General features: G+C 25.6%; 1 protein-coding gene across 3 annotated transcripts in view; it reads right to left on the minus strand.

Moving 5' to 3' along the window:
• LOC132939357 (LHFPL tetraspan subfamily member 1 protein-like) overlaps positions 1-16,999 on the minus strand; it is a 263,817-nt gene that overhangs the window by 176,752 nt on the left and 70,066 nt on the right. For 2 of the 3 annotated variants that reach the window (XM_061006467.1, XM_061006466.1), the window contains exon 1: positions 13,122-13,310. The exons of the other annotated variant lie outside the window; for it this stretch is intronic. The gene's annotated coding sequence lies outside the window, so the exon portion shown is untranslated. Of the gene's footprint in view, positions 1-13,121; positions 13,311-16,999 lie in introns of those variants that run through there. 3 annotated transcript variants of the gene reach the window in all.

The raw sequence follows: 16,999 nt of genomic DNA on the forward strand, positions 1-16,999 counted from the left end.
TAATTTGATTTTTTTTAAATCGCGATAAAATTGTAATCGATTCAAAATTGTTAATCTATCAGAGTCCAACAATTATTTCTTTTCCAATGTGATATAGTGGGGATAAATGTAAATAAACCGGTACTGGGTAGAAAAATTTCCGGGAACCTAACATAACGGGAATCGGAATCCCTGAAAACAATCGCAGTAGTTGATAAAAAATTTAAAAAAAATAGGCACACCTTAAAGAATATACTTTAACTACCTACCTATCCACATTTAAACTATGGGAAAATAATATTATTTTATTCGTCTGAAAATATGTTTTTCTTATCCAACCGTTGAGGATGTTTTGCTATTAATTTTCTTGTTGTCATTTCAGGTCGACCTTCTACGTAAATCGTGTAAAGTAAGTAAGCCCGACGTAACTATACTATACACGTTTTTCATTTTAAATCTAACCTGAAATATTTACGACCTAACCTTTAAAATGATACACAGAACTTACTATCTTTATTTGTCTGTGTAAACATTTTCGAGGAATCACAATACATTTAAAACGACGTTTTTGTCTATTTATTTATTTGTTTATTTTAGATTCAGAGCGGAGCAATGAATGTATTGATTTTACAATGACGTGTTTGTTTTTGTGTCTGTATACACGAAAAGTATTCGAAAAAATGATTCGATTTTCAACTTTGGGGGTGGCCAAAATGGGAAATTCTCAGTCATTTTTAAAAGCGTCGAGGAAAAAAACAAAATTTAAAAAAATATGAATTTTTACGCAAAACCAGTTTTAACGAAATTGATTTTGTTTTTTTGTGTGTGACCCAAAAAAACTAACTGTAGATACTTTAAATGTTTACAAAATATTTATATTATGACCGTTTTCCATTGAAGATATAATTTTAAAAATATTGAAACTCTTTTCAAGCCATTTCAAGAGACTTGCCATTTTCAATATTTTTGTTTTTTTCCTATAAATGATAAAAATGTTGAAGGTAAAGTGTTTGAAAATATAATACAAGTTTACTCATAATTTGTTGATTTTCTAATTAAAAAATATCAAAAATACATATATAAACACAAATACAGTATTTCAATATTTATACACATATATAATAATAAAATATTTTTTATAGGCGCTTAAGTAATGAAGAAAAAATTCATCAATATTAAGAAAATGTTGAAACTATTTTGTTGTTCAAAAATAATTAAATATTTCAATTATATTTTAAAACAAGATTTTTTATAAGTAGTTTCTCCTGTGATCAAAAACCTGAAAAATATATAAACCCAGTTTTTATTTATAGATATTTTAAGTTTAGATTTGGACGAAATTAAATATTTGAATGAATAACAACAATTTTATTTCAGTTATTTCGTTGTAATTTAAAAATGTTATTCGCGGGCACTTGAAACTTTAAAAAGAAAAAGTGTATTATTATATTTTAGTCACACAGTTATATTTTCAAATGCAATGTTTTCTGCAAAAATGAATTCAACCTACCGTATTAATAATAGTAAAATGGTTTACTTTAACAACAGTAATATCATAAAATAATATACTTTGTAATATAGGCTGATCAAGCGTCTGAGACTTGTTTTTCGCATACAATGATTTTAAGTCATTGAGTTCAAATTGAACACATCCATTAAAGTGGCCAAATCGATCCCTAATGTACAGCGTACTACAGCAGAGCGGTACCCACCTTTTTTAATCGAATTTCTGTGTGTTAATTAAGAGTTATGTAATTGTTTTTTACTCTCATGATATGTCTTAACTTTTCGACATTTTTAGCGTGTGTATTATTATTATACACAGTGAATTATTTTTCCAGAGAAAAATAATGGATATCTGAGATCAAATTCCTCGGAAGAAAAACGCAATAAATACGTTTCGAGTTAATTAAATTACTTCTATGACGTAGGTATTTAATCTAGCCACTTCAATATGTTTATCCAATCTAGACTGTTTACTACTGGATTTTCTCCTCGTAAAGAAATTCTATGTTAAAAAAAAAAAAGTAAAATACCTTCTGGTTAAAATATATAAGTAGGTTTCCAAACCTGTATAAGCGACGGGTAACTTAAATTAGAAGCTCTACACGAAGATGAAAGAAATCCCTTTTATTTCACAGGTCTCTGGCTTTGATGGTTAATCGCCGTTTTTTTTTTTTTATTCAACTCTTGTTTGCTGTAAATTAGAGATTTTTTCTTTCATGCTCTTATTCCTTGTCTTTTATTTTACCATCCATTAAACTAAATTAAAAATCTTAAGTCAAACGAGAACAGTTTGATATTTTGTTACTTTTTGGTACATGGTTATCGACTAGATAAGATATACTATGGAGTTATATTGTATTAATTGTATACTGTGGTGTGTAAAAGTTACGAAAATATGAAATACACATTCGGGTAAGAAATATTGGTCATACTAAAATATTACAAATTGTTTTTACCTGCATAGATAAGTATTATAATTTAACTTAAGTGCATACACATTATTCATGATATTATGTTTTAAATCTAAAACTGTTTAGTATTGTGATGTAATGGATTTTATAAAAATCCTGAATGGCATACAGCAGTTTTGTACGAATTTGATTCATTAAAACTTTGCACAAATATAACCATACAATTAAAGTATAATGTATCGTGTATACTATGTGTACAAAATTGTTCAGCTATGAATATTAACTGTGTTTAACAATATTAAACAAAGTGCAATGCGTATAAACCACATTAGTCCATGTGTGTTGTGCATGTCATCAAGCTCTATATAAATAAAATAATAATAATATTAGGTATCCATTTACCGAACCGCGGGTCAAAGATATAAGTAACGTGTAAATATCTGACATTTAAGGGGTGTTTTGTTTCAGTTTTGATTTTTATACCTCGGTGAATATTAAACAATAATATTAATACGGCATATTCAAATGCATAAAAACAATTATAATATTATAGGAAAGAATAAAATTTATTTATTAATTTAATTACAAAATATCATATGAAAATTAATGCAAATGAAAATAATCGAATAAATATAAATAACAAAATATACCACAGATAGTAATAATAATTCATTAATATAATAATCTTAATAAATTGGTTGCCAAATACAGTGACAACCCGGCGTCTTAAAAAAAAAGGACACTGTTTAATAAATTATGTCAGGATTAAATACGGACCATACGGAAGAATAATTAATATAAATACCACAGTGACTAAAATGAGTTAAATATTTTTTTTACGTTATTTGTTATATTGAAAAAGCGAGGGTGAAAAGATAACGTCATAATATCATGATCAAAATTACAGATCGGGTGTACGTATTTTGGGCATCTATAGTTAAGGACTAATGTCGGTACTTGGTTTTTTTTTTTATGTATTTTAATAACGTTCAACGAGCGAATGGTGCAAATGATTAATTATGGTTCTGATACTTGATAAATTATATTGGTATGGAAATATATTCCAAGAAAACGATATTAGCTTTTGATTTTTTTCGTATTCTATATGACTATATTGTCCATTAAACAAAACTTTTGAACCTATTTAAGAGGAAAAATAAATAGAAATCGTTATTGCATAAAATCGAATTATCATCTGTAAAATATATCTTTCAGTTAGGCATTCCATACATCCAAATCCATTTATCAACAATATTAATAGCTTAGGACACTACGTGTAAAATGTTATTATGTTCCGTTGAATTAATTTTATCATTTTAACATTATATTATTATAACAAAGCAACTTATTTCATACTTTTAATAAGATCGTATTTTCTTTTTCTTTTTATTTTTTTTTAAACTTATCTCATATTAATTTTAAAACCAAAACACAATAATGATTATAAGACTAAATCAGACGTGAAAACATGTTAGTAAAAAGCTAATAGGTATTTCAAATAATTGGATTTGAGTAAAATAAAAAGTTTTTCAGTCAACTAAGTGTTTTTCACTCTAAATTGTAATCAACGTAATGAAAAGGCATTTATCAAGAGTAGAATTACAAAATTAAAATTTGTGTTCAAGTATACCAAACACGACACGATATAGTCATACTAAATTCATAACAAACGTTGATAAAAACAATATCAAATTATCCTTTAATTCGTCTTCAGCTCAAAAGTCCTACTCAAATGACGGTTCTATATAATATTAACGTAAGCACATAACAGTTTAACAACAAAAAATAAGCAGAATAATATTATTTCAATCGCCCAATGACTTGCGTGTGTTGCTTTGCTGTGCACTTTTTAATTGCGAAATAAATTACAAAAATATTTGATAATAACCTTAACCAAACCTACAATAATTAAAGTTTAAATACACGGGAATAATGGTTTTATTAAGATAACAGCTGGAAACTATAGTTAATGTATTATGCAAATTCAATTTTAAGTCTACCGAAAAATGGGCGCAGAAAACGTTTTTCGTACCCTTAATATTAAAGAGCCTATTACTTATTCTAAGGAAATTTTAATTTGCAAGAGTTTTTTTCCTTATTGTTATTTCTCAAATTAAATTAATATCACATAGGTACCTTCCAATTATGTGTTTTTTAAAAATGTATAACAATAAACATTTATTTTTATTTCACTAGGTATTATTATTATTTATTATTTTTGAATTTAAAGTGGAGATGTGAATGTTTGGTTTCAAAATTATGTCTCTTTTTTTATTTTCGTGTCCGCTATTACTATTTTTGAAGTAGATACTAAAAATGCTTTAATGTTCGACTTTGAATTTGTTTTTTGGTCGAAGTTAAAATTTCAACAAAATTGGATAGTATTTAAATGGAGAACTATGATTTTCGTTTGAAAATTGTTATTTTGTTTTAAATCAATAAAATCTTGCTTGTGGTACAGACTTTAGAACCTTGTCATTGAATGTCTTAGTTTTTTTATGTAAGTACACAATGAAATTTTCAAAATATTTAGACAAATTGTTAACTATTTATACCGCGAGCCTATTCAACCAACTCTATTGTTCGTCTGTAATATTACTAATCACTTAAAAGTAAATTACAATATTAAAACAATATTAAAAACTGTCCTTAGAAATAATATAGGCTGACATATTATAATCTCTGCTCAGCGTCGTTTTTCGAACGTAAAAATGTATAGAAAAGTATTCAAAAATATTAACTACAATAAATATGCATTACAGTGATCTTCCCAATGACGAACTACACTCAAAACCTATCATACATATAATAAGTGACATTCCCATCATTTTTTTTTTTTTTTTTTTTCATTGAATTTAGTTATGTCTAAGCATGTTCGTTTCCACTATTTCGAGGTAGAGTGCATACTGAAACCACAATGTTGTTGAGATTGTACAATGGCAAGATATCCTTACCGATGCAGAAAAACATAAGTAGGTAGGTAAATCATTAAAAACTTTTTAACATTAAGACGTTCGATTAAAAAGTTATTAAATTAATTATAATATCGATTTTTATACCAAATTAAAATTGATTACAATAATTTACGACAAAACTGATAAAATTAAGTTTGGTTGATTGATTATATTTTGGATCTAAGTTTTTTTTTTCGTCAATTTAGTAAAAAACCGTATGTATATTTTTAATGTTTGATTGCCTCTAATTATTGTATATGCTGCAAGTACATTTTTAATGATTTAATTAAATACTCTGACAGATTTTCGAATTATATGATTACCGACAATAATTATGAGGGTCCGAATTTTTGCTTTATTTATAAACTTTAAAATATATGATGCGAAGAGAACGCTCGAAATGTCTATTTAAATGCAAAATTATTTTCCATCCTAATTCGTAATATGTACATGGATTATGATTGGCGGAATTATTTTTTATCCTGGTGGTCGTATTCGATTAATTTTGAATTAATTTCAACATAACTGAATATATTGTTAGTTAAATTATACACGTTTAACAAGGTATCATTTATTATTATAATTGTGTGCAAACTTTAAAGTTTAAATACAAATTACATATTTTTTGTTTTTTCGTCTGTTTGTTTAAAAAAATACACATTATTTGTCTGTAAATAGTAAGATCTAGTAATATTTGTTTTAAATTGTTTATAGTTTCTAATGGTCTTCTTGACAACAACTGGGAAATTAAAAAAAACAAAATAAGAAAATAACTTGCGTGTTTAATTTGTAATATGGAAGCTATATGAATGTTTTATACTTTTATCACCTTAATAATGTTTTCCTATAAACTCCATAAAAAAAAAATACATAATAAGTAGTTATTACGCCTACGGATTGTTCCTTCGCTATCATCAAAATATAAAACAGAACTAAACATTTTTCAACGATAAAGAATATTAGACTGATCATATTTCATATTTTGCACAGTCAATAACAATTTTACAAACAATATATTTAATAAATAAATGAGTAATTAATAATAAATAAACAACTGAATTTTCAATATTCTATCTAAATAAACAGAAATAGCAAGTATAATAGGGTATGAATAGTCGATGCTTAGTAATAATTATTATTGCTTAAACTAATTTTAATAATTTAAAAAATAAAAAAATTGTGATAATAACTATAAACAATGCTTAAGGTAGGGCTCGACCAACCTTAATTTAAGTAATATTTTTTTTTTCTTAGGCAAAAGTCTCATTTATGAAACTTATTTCAGTCATATAGCTTTAGCAATACTTATTCTTAAGCATCAACTATGAATATGGCCCATAATGTTACATTAATTCAATCAGCACTTATAATAATCCCTGATCAAATATCTAACTTATTACTAAACCAATGGTCACCATTACAAATTGATTTATTTTAATGGTTAATGAAAAGGAAAGGCATACTTTGTGTATTTAATATACTATAAACTGTATGCGAAGTGTGTTTGTTACATAGAAAATATTTTATAAAAAGTTCTATATTTAAAAAAATAGAAAAACAAGGTATTTATAAATATGCTCTTAGACTTATTAGAAAAGTACACTAGTACGACTAGTGCATAAGAACAACACTGTGCTCACAACTTAATTAAAAATATCCTCTAATTTATTTTCCATGAAGAGTAATCTTTAGAGATAACTCAGTTAATTTTTTTATTAAAAAAAATCGTTATAATATTATATTATGATATTGGTAACTAGATATACTTTAAAAATTCTAAGACTCAACTTTCTAGTATTAGAAATAATGTTTGAAATATTAAAAGTATAATTTTTATTTTTATTCATTTATTTAATTTAAAATAGGTACTTATTTTAATACAAATTTTCGCTTAGTGTACAATATATTTAACAAAATATTACATATAATATTATTATAATACATTATAGAATGTTCAATTATTTTTCATTACAATAACTATTGTCATCGGGATGGTTATGATTTTTCTGTTAAGATAACAAATTCCAATTAAATATGTTTTCAAACAACCATGAACACAAATTCATGCTTTAAACTTAAAAACAATAATATTGTTTCAAAAACTATAATAACGCGTAAATCTCAGTTTATTAAAGTAATATAAGCTCATAAGTCATAACTTAAAAATAAAAATTTGTTAATTTACAGTACCTAATTTTAATGGTTTTCATGATAGTTGATATTAATTATTGTTTTTAGAAGGTTTTCAAAAAATACTGAGGAAATTCAAAAATTACTTTAATAACACACTACACATCCACATCCAATGTAACGCGACCAACTACAATGTACAGTGCGCAACTTATATAATATATAACTTTTGGAGTACTTTTCCATAAACTTTTTTTCAGAAATAAAAACATATTATATAAAAACAAGTAGCTTCCTCATTCTTTTCAGAATTTATATCCTGTTCAGTTTTACATGGAAATTGATTATTTATTACCAATTATTTGAACACATATTTTCCATTTATATGTATATACCAATTATAGTTGTTCGATGAACAATGTTAATGAACAACTGCATTCAATAAAACATTACCAAGTACCTATAAGTAACAACTTGGATGTTTTTTTTTTTTAAACATTAATATTTGCATTATTCGTAGGTCGGTATTGGAAATATGGTCAAACAAAAGTTTATTGAAACAAACCATAAATACGTACAGTCGAAATATATTGTTATTTATTTAGATCATCGTCAACATTTGGTCTAATAAACCATTAATGTAGGTCAAATCCGATCATTTATGTGTGATATATAACAATGTTATACGATAATTTCGTATTATGGTAGTCGTATGCTTTCGCTCTCGTCACTTTTAAGTTAAAAGTAACTAGCAGGTACACAAATAGTTAGGTATTGAATAAAAAACGAAATGGTTATAAGTATTACGAACGAATTGAATACTAATACATTAAAAATATGATATTTTCTCTTGCGATTCTTCAGTTGTAGAGTGCCAAATGCACAACAATACATTTTTCCGTACAGCCATTAGATGGAAACACAAACAAAATCCGTAAATAGTATATTATAATTATGTATCATGATGTATATATTCACTTTGGTTAACGAACCAACTTGTACAAAGTGCCCGATTAGTCTTAACAATTAAGAAAAGCCTTGACATTTTTAATGAACGTAAAAAAGAGAAAAAAAATTAAATTAAATTAAAGAAACTGCAAATTCTATCTCATTTGTGTTGTTGAATTGTGTTTGCCTTTTATTTTTTTTTCGTCTTTAATCAACATCTGATTTTATTGAAGAATCCATAACTATTCTTATACTTTTAATTTTCATAATAAGGGTTTTTTTTTTTTTTTTTAAATGTATATGTATATAATTTCGTGTTGATAAATTAAATTAAAAAATATTTTACTTCTAAAGATTAATTACATATTTCAATTTTATTACTATCGTGTCTAATTTTTTGTATCAGATTTAGTTTTAAACTTGTTGAAATTAACAAAATATCTAGACAACTTAATTAAATTATAAAATTATTTTTGAGCAAAAATAGTACGAGTACCACGTTAATGGATTTTTTTAAATAACTTTTTATCTGGGTTATATTTTATTATTAAGTTATAGTTTTTTAAATATTGTTTTCCTTTAAAAATATTCTAGAATATCATACGAAACGTACTAATTTTGGTACAATTTAAGTTTTGATTAATATTGTGAAATTGAATTTCACGAATACTGCACAGCTCTCAGATAAAATACAAACAGTTTGATGTAATTATTACGATTAGTTTAGTTTATAGGTTCGATAAGTTTACTATTCGTTTAATGTATTTTGATCTGTTAATCTGCTATTTATTCCACTAAAATAAAGTTCTATAAATCAAAAAATATTCTTCAAATTTATTCAACATTTTAATATGTTAATGGAATATGCCTATGAAGTACTCAACGTTTAATTTGTTTACTGTTTGCTCGTAACAGAAATTATCAATGTACAAAATCTGTTTTTACAAATACAACGTAGTAACTACATAGTTCGGTGTTTATAGCCTCTACAACAAACTGTAAACTGTTGAAATCCAAAAATAAAAAAATTCTTATTTTATCGCATAGTACTTTTCAACACATTCCAAATACATTTGAATTCAATTTGCGGTTTTTAAAAAAAAAAAATCTAACGTTTTATAAAATATCGTGAATGGTAAATAAGTTCGGATATAGATAATATTATTATTATTATTATTGTTGTTTAATTATATATACGTTTCAAAGAATTAATAATATATTATTATGATATTATAACGAATAAACGATCATATATTGTTATACAAACCTAGGTAGGTACTGCACAATATATTCATCATCAAATAATCATAATATCTTATGGAGATTATGTCAATCGCGTACATTAATATACCTCAAAGTTAATATTGTGCCGGTGCCAGTGCCTATGTACAGTACGTATATATATATATATATGTGCGTAATCGTGTTCAAACGATACGCATCATGCCTGCGATTTTTCTACGACGTATAAGACCTCAGAGCCAAAGTCGCGGTTGACAGATTTAAGCGTAATAGTTCTGGGATCCAGAGACGAAACCGCAGAGTTCTAAATATTAAGTTTAACATCTGCGATAGGTGATTTCTTGAACTGATTAACATGTCTCATCTGTAAATATGTGTTACAGTCCGCCCCTTGTGTGGCACGTGTGCGGGAGTAAAATCAAATGGTAAACACACGGCGTACCTTTAGTAGATATTGTGAGCAACGTATTATACAAAGCATCAACTATTAAAACGAAAACGAGGAATCCCGGTTAGACGTTGTTCGGCAATTCTCGCTTAAAGTTATTAAAAATCCAAATTTTGTTGAATTTCGTGCGTACAATTTGTGTCGAGAAATATAATATGACCATACAGGTACCTATTAAAAATATCATCAGAAATAAACGTCTTTAACACATCGAGGCAATCGCTGTTTATTTTTTTTAGTAGCCGCGGCAATTATGACGAGTATGACGATTATATTTCGGAATACAAAATTGATCATAACCAAGATAATCAGATATTCTCAATTTACTATAGTATTATTGTGAATCATTTCGTTTGTAAAATGTATTATATACTAATCAAACAAAAATAGAAGCATACTATTTGTTGGTGATCCGAAAAATTAACTCCTCAAATAATCATACCTGCTTAGAAGCTAAATATTGGCACGCTATGTATAATAAATATTATATACTATAAGGGTACTTTTTATTATATTTTAATAACTAAACAATTTTTCCTAAAGCCTTCTGTTTAGAACTGAATTTCAAGAAATCTCACAAAAACAACTGGATTTTTCATATTTAGGAGATTTCAAAAGATATGAATGAAAATAAAACATTTCGACGAGGTGTAACAAAAAAGCGTACCATAGTAATATGGAGTCATGTTTGTTTTGTCGAAAGTAATCACTGTCGGTGATATTGCGACCGGAATGATAAAAATGGTTGTTATTAACATTGTGGGGATATTGTAAAATCCAGATTTTTCATATACCCTTTAAAACAATATAATAATAATAGAGCCCAAGGTTATTTGTTCCATGTTATACATAGTGATCCACCAAACATGCATACTCGCATTGTATCCGTAAATGATGTACATTTTATAAAAATTCTGATTTTTAGAATGTTCAATTATCTACCCTATGCCCACTAAGATACCATCAATAATTGAGATACTTAGATTTTCATACTTTCTAAGGAGTGTCTTTGTTGTGGTACAGACTTTTTTCCTAAGACATTAACCATCAATTTTTACTGTAAATCGTTGAGCCCATGATTATTTTGAACATGTTGATGCATCTGAATTAAAGCATGAACGAGTAGTTTCTGAGTTATGTACCAAGAATAATATCAGCTCTAACTGTTGGTTAAAAATTAGATTTAATATAATATTATATGTAATGTCGTTAGTCGTATTATTTCTTATACTCGTACAACTTTTATACACATAAAATGTTAATTATTTAAATAAATTACTTATTAAAGGAAAAATATGGAATAACCTGCTTAGTGAACCACTGTACAAATATAGCGTACTTGGATTTTTCCGCTTCTCTCCACATTTAAATCCAATAAAATAGATGGAATAATTTATCCAAAAGCCAACTTAACTATTTCAAAAATTATAATTTTTGAATATAATTAGTCCTATATTATTTTTCAAAATAAATAACAGCACAAATCCTCTACTATATAGTTGGTATCGATTAAGTTTAAAGTTAGATGAAATAATAAAATGACATAACCTACTGTAGCTAATATAATATAGCTAGTAGATTACCATTGAAAATAATATATTGTATTGAGCATTCATAAATTCGCAATACTATGGATACTAAAATATTATTACTATATTATACTATTGTTAGTTCCACTATCATTTAGACTTGGCCAAATCTGAGACTACGAATAAGTCCACAAAAACTTGTTTATTTTGGTTTATTAATTTATTGCTGCAATGTTTAAAGGTTCACTGGGATGTATACATTAATGTAAAATATATTACTGTTATGATTTTCTAAATATGCAACTTAAAGTCCAATTCTGACAAAATAACTTAATTTAAGTTACAAATTATGGTTACAACAAAATTGTACTACGAAAAAGTTTAAATAGATTCAGGATTTTGGTATGACTAACTTAAACGGTCAAATGTCGCAAGTGTTTGACCAGAATTCGGGTTTATGATACTTGTGTAAACACTTAGTTGAAATATTATTTTAAATTAGATACGTCCATTGTATTATATAATATTAGCAAATTTATAACATTATTAATAATTGTACAACTATATGTATTTTCAATTGCATATTTTTTGAGAAATTAAAAATAACTCATTTTGCTATTGATATTTGAATATATTTAATTTGTGCATTTTAATAATTTAACATATTATTAACTCAAAAATTAAAAAAAAAACAATGTAACCTAATGTATATCAAATAATTATACTAACGGTTTTCAAGTGATTATTAAAATTAATGTACGTACAAATTAATCTACACTTGAAGCTTATAATATGTTATTATAATTTGATGTTAACATAATATTTATATTGTTACGACTTAAGATAAATTTTGTGTACAATGGTTTATGTTTATTGTAAATAAAATTCCTAAAACACATAAATAGCTTATCTGATTTTATTTTTTAAACACTTAATGTAGGTATTCAGTGTAAAATATAATTTATCAAACAGAATAAGCCCTTCTAAAAAATATATTCGAAAACTGATGAATCAACACGTTAAAAATATAACAATAATAACTCATCCCTAACATGTTAATAAAAATAGCTTTTACACAACAATGAACAGCTTACTATATATATGAAATTATTTTTGTGTATTTTATTAATCCGTTTGATATCAAGCACTTTGTTTTGAATATTTTACTTTGTGGATCATAATTAACATCTAAATTATATAAAAAAATATATTATTTTTAAAATGTATTGTTGGTCAGATTAATTTAGGTACTATTCGTCACGATCCTGCAGTATATTATTAGACGTGGTGATTATTTTAACATTAAACATTATCGTTAGATATAAAAATAATACGAATTAAAAATTGTACCTATGTTATCATTCAATAAATTAAATACCTTAAAAAATAATAATACTCATAAAAAAATAGTAAATAATACATATTTTTATTGTTTTACAAAAAAAAAATATTAAAATAAATCCATTTTACTTACGTACAACACACGTTTATTGGTCAAAAAATCACTCTATACATATTTAATTCACATATTAAATTAAAATACAAATCAACTACCAAGATCGCACAAAAGTACCTATACATTGATAAGCTTGTATAAGTCAATTAGTTTAACAACATTTCTAATTTTTATATAAAATCCTGAAATTGTTATGATTTTTACACAAAGTTCCTCATAATTAGTAGGTAGATACTAAATATATACTGAAACTAAAAAATCAAAAAAATATTTAAACACAATTTTTTTTATATACATATTTGAATTTCAAATGAATTTTGAAATTTTATATTAGTTACCTACTTACCTATTCTGTTTTAATTTTAAAATATTTTTAGTGGGGATTTAAAGTTAAAGTATATAATTATGTTCACTCACGATGACATTTTAAAAACATTTATATTAATTGTATGCTATTGCTTAAATATTATACCAGTAACCTACTCACGCCGTTCGGAGATAAGTCGGTATTGACTCAAAAGTTAATAGTAATTGTATAATATAATAATATAAATATTATATGGGTACTAGTCTACTACAGCTTTAATAATTAAATATTAATAATATAATATAATTGTCAGCAAATATGCAACCTATAGAGTATAGGTACCTATTAATGGTAAAATAAATTACTATAATTTCATTATAAATATATCATCAAATATACTTAACTAATAATGTGGTGATGGACCGTCTTACTTATGGCTTATCGTTGTATCCAAATTCAACACATATTATATTACAGTGACTCACTCAATGACGAGTAAATACTCAACACCTACAACTGTTGTACAGCAGAACGGTTAGGTACTTACTTGTTTTTGTTTTATCATACGCTACAGAAACATCAGAAATAATTTTGTCTAGAAGGGATGGCTTTTATTTATTGGCTAAAAAAAAATATACAAAATATTTCCAACAGAATCGTTATTTTTTTATACGAGAGAAGTAGTTTTAGTAGACAAAAAAAAGGGGTTCAAAATACGCTCTCAAAACGGACGGGTTAAGCGCGTTTTGTCTTAAATTACCGAACAGAACAATGTAGGACCCGAATGAGATCGGTATGTTGGCAATTTTCTTTTTCTAGTTTTATCCCTGTTCTCTATAAATAGTTCCATACGTAACACAAAACAAAATTAATGTATATAAAATATATAAAACCTACCTTTCTCGTAGATTAAAATATTTCAACGCTGAACATTACTCATTATGTTACATAATTTGTAATACAATTTCGTATATTATACGTGTACAACATATTATAAAATATAATAATTTTATATAAAATACACACGGCTGATTATAACTACTACGTTACAAATATTTCATCTACTGTAGAAAGCCAATAATCAATGTTTTGAATTAAAAATATGTAAGTTAAACAAAAAAAAAAAAAAATAACAAATTGTTTTTTATAATAAAACCAGCGTTTTAATATGTACCATTCATCGTGTACTTATACAATTATATTGTATATATGTATATTGTATAGGACGTGATTCATCAAATTAAAAATCAAATAATAAGCCACAGTTATCCATATAATAATATTTGAACAAATGAGAAAATTATTAAATGGACACACCATTATAGATCTAATGGTACATTTCTCGCTCCACTCAAAATCTAAAATCAAATAATATTAGTCTTCAAGTATTGTGAAAATTGAATGGATAATTACACGTCAAAAAAAAAAACAGAAATGGATCCAGAGATTGAACATCAACGGAAAATACCGTTGGTACACTGCAGGGACAGCGGTTTGCTGAGAATTAACAAATAATAACATTAAATAATTCGCCTACTCTGAAAGATAACAATTTATGAACTTTATTAAAGTGCATCTCATAACTTTATTATATGCTGTAATGAAATGAGTCAAAACCGAATACATACATTTTAAATGCACAACGAAACAAGAGTTGTTGGTACAAACATTATTGCAGACAAGTAATACCAATCGAAAAAAGAAAAACTTTTCAATATAATATTATTTGAAACTTGTGACATTCTTAAACACACATAATAATATCATATATATTTGATGAACATGTTATTATCATATTAATATTACCAAATTCCGAAAATATGAAAAAAGCTGGTAATAATCAACAATTATTATTACCTATTACAGCATATTATATGGCTTAGATTTTAGACATAGAACTATGTGCAATCCGAAAATCAATCGGAAAAATATTATTACTTAAACGATAAGCATTTTTTTTTGACAAAAACAAATTAAAGCCGATATAGGATTTATTTTGTGAGTACTGAGTTTACATTCTGATATATTTATATTAATTATATATTTTGTTTACAGTCAAATAAATTGTCACTATCGAATTTCCTCTGGTCTGACCCTCGAATTTCCGCCCATGATTTTTTTTTTGTTAAAAAGGTTACTCGAATAAGTCGAATTGCCAACCGATTTTAAGACTATCATTCACTCAAATGTCCTCCCATATTAAGCAGCTGACCCTTTAGTTATCGAATTTCCTCCAATAAATTTAATAAACTGGTACTTTGAATATTGTTTCACTTTAAAAATCAACATCGTCGTCGTTTATTATGAATAGAAAGTAAGGTTAGAATTATATTATTATACTTTAATTTAGACGTAATCGAGTAATTGCTAGTTAAATATAAGATTAATAATATAGGTGCAAAGACTAATAAAGAAATACTATAATTGTAGACAAATATAATATTATTGCAAATTTACTTAAACACTAATCACGACGAGAAATAGTTTATTGTACTTGTAATGGTTACATTATTGTTATTTGTTACATATATTATTGATTATTATGTATCATACATAAAAAAATTATACATTATTATTGTTACCTGGCATGTAAAAATCAAACAAAAAACTTCAAATAAAATATTTAAATGTAAGCGAATTAAAAATTCTTCAATATTGAAAAAATATATATAATAATCTATGGCACGAACAAATATAATATAGATATTATATTATATTGATTTGGGTATGGGTGTATGATATGTGGGTCGAATATAGTTTAACAAGTATTCTCAATTTAACTCCGAAAATACCCAGATGTCATTTCAGTAAAAAAAAAAAAGGTCTCCTACCTAGATTTGGAAGGCAATTCGTGTTCAGTGAAATAAATAAAGTGTAATTTTTAGTTTGACCGAATGGTTCAAGTCGTGTTTGATGTTAATATTGCATGCACTTTACACCTGATGAAATCCATAATCTAAGACACTTTTACAAAACTCATAAATTGTGTCCGTGAGTCTTTAAATTGTTGGCCTCTTTGCATTTTATATACTTAATACTTAAACAGTAATGCGTAGTACCTTACTACATTAATGAAAAAGAAATGTATTTTATTATTATATTATATTTTTAGATTCAGAATAATTTCTGACCAAATATTTTTTTTTTTTTTTTAATTTTCAGTTGAAGTATTGAACCCGATACTCAAGTTATTGAAAAACATTTAAAGTTTAAATATGAAGATTAAACTTGGATTTCTAGGATACATGTTTTCTCAGTGTGCCAAAATGTTTATCTTATTAAATAACTTAAAAATAAGTTGAATATCATTTTTGTTTTTGTATTAACATTTTTTTTCAAAGTTTGTGACGCATATTCCGAACTTTTAATTAAAATATTGGCTAGAATAATCCATTCTTTGTAAAAATGTAGTTTTTCGAGTGACTATTTTTTTTTTATATTTACATTTACTTGCTAAAATTACTGCGTCCCGCGTGTTTATAAAGTCAACTCATATAATTTTCAGTTCATTAGCTTTTACCCTGTTCATTTCATTCGTGTGTTTTAGATACGACAAAAACGTAAATAATGTATACAACTGTAATAAATA

Source organism: Metopolophium dirhodum, chromosome 2, assembly GCF_019925205.1.
Source record: "Metopolophium dirhodum isolate CAU chromosome 2, ASM1992520v1, whole genome shotgun sequence".
In the NCBI taxonomy this organism is placed as follows: Eukaryota; Metazoa; Arthropoda; class Insecta; order Hemiptera; family Aphididae; genus Metopolophium; species Metopolophium dirhodum.